The 1,004-nt window shown below is 48.4% G+C and overlaps 3 non-coding genes and 1 pseudogene across 3 annotated transcripts; all 4 read right to left on the bottom strand.

The window, feature by feature from the left end:
- Positions 1 to 73: 73 nt before the first annotated feature.
- Positions 74 to 192, bottom strand: LOC111473953 (annotated as a pseudogene).
- Positions 193 to 325: 133 nt separating this feature from the next.
- Positions 326 to 444, bottom strand: LOC111473936. The gene has a single exon (XR_002715814.1). It is a non-coding gene; the product is annotated as a 5S ribosomal RNA (ribosomal RNA).
- A 178-nt stretch (positions 445 to 622) lies between these two features.
- Positions 623 to 741, bottom strand: LOC111473940. Its single transcript, XR_002715818.1, has one exon. It is a non-coding gene; the product is annotated as a 5S ribosomal RNA (ribosomal RNA).
- Positions 742 to 874: 133 nt separating this feature from the next.
- LOC111473935 lies at positions 875 to 993 on the bottom strand. The gene has a single exon (XR_002715813.1). It is a non-coding gene; the product is annotated as a 5S ribosomal RNA (ribosomal RNA).
- Positions 994 to 1,004: the final 11 nt, after the last annotated feature.

Here is a 1,004-nt window from a genome sequence, read left to right as displayed (position 1 = left end):
AGAACTCGGAGAAATTGAAAGATCATTTGTAGAGAAAGGAAGAAAAGAACTCGGAGAAATTGAAAGAAAAAAAGGGGTGCAACAAGAGGACTTCCCAAGTGGTCACCCAACTTTGTACTACTCTCGCTCAAGCACGCTTAACTGCAGGGTTCTGATGGGATCCAGTGCATTAGTGCTGGTATGATCGCACCAAACATGCCATGCGCACAAAATCGAATTTAACGCATGCGGGGCGGCATGATCGAAACGCGATGGGCGTGAGCGGGGGAGGTTCTCATTTGTAGAGAAAGGAAGAAAAGAACTCGGAGAAATTGAAAGAAAAAAAGGGGTGCAACACGAGGACTTCCCAAGTGGTCACCCAACTTAGTACTACTCTCACCCAAGCACGCTTAGCTGCGGAGTTCTGATGAGATTCGGTGCATTGGTGCTGGTATGATCGCACCCGACATGCCATGCGCACAAAATCGGATTTAACGCATGCGGGGCGGCATGATCGAAACGCGATGGGCGTGAGCGGGTGAGGTTCTCATTTGTAGAGAAAAGAAGAAAAGAACTCGGAGAAATTGAAAGATCATTTGTAGAGAAAGGAAGAAAAGAACTCGGAGAAATTGAAAGAAAAAAAGGGGTGCAACAAGAGGACTTCCCAAGTGGTCACCCAACTTTGTACTACTCTCGCCCAAGCACGCTTAACTGCAGAGTTCTGATGGGATCCGGTGCATTAGTGCTGGTATGATCGCACCAGACATGCCATGCGCACAAAATCGAATTTAACGCATGCGGGGCGGCATGATCGAAACGCGATGGGCGTGAGCGGGGGAGGTTCTCATTTGTAGAGAAAGGAAGAAAAGAACTCGGAGAAATTGAAAGAAAAAAAGGGGTGCAACACGAGGACTTCCCAAGTGGTCACCCAACTTAGTACTACTCTCACCCAAGCACGCTTAGCTGCGGAGTTCTGATGAGATTCGGTGCATTGGTGCTGGTATGATCGCACCCGACATGCCATG

This window comes from Cucurbita maxima, unplaced genomic scaffold, assembly GCF_002738345.1.
Source record: "Cucurbita maxima cultivar Rimu unplaced genomic scaffold, Cmax_1.0 Cma_Scf00197, whole genome shotgun sequence".
NCBI lineage: Eukaryota > Viridiplantae > Streptophyta > Magnoliopsida > Cucurbitales > Cucurbitaceae > Cucurbita > Cucurbita maxima.
This window is presented reverse-complemented; position numbering and strand designations above follow the sequence as displayed.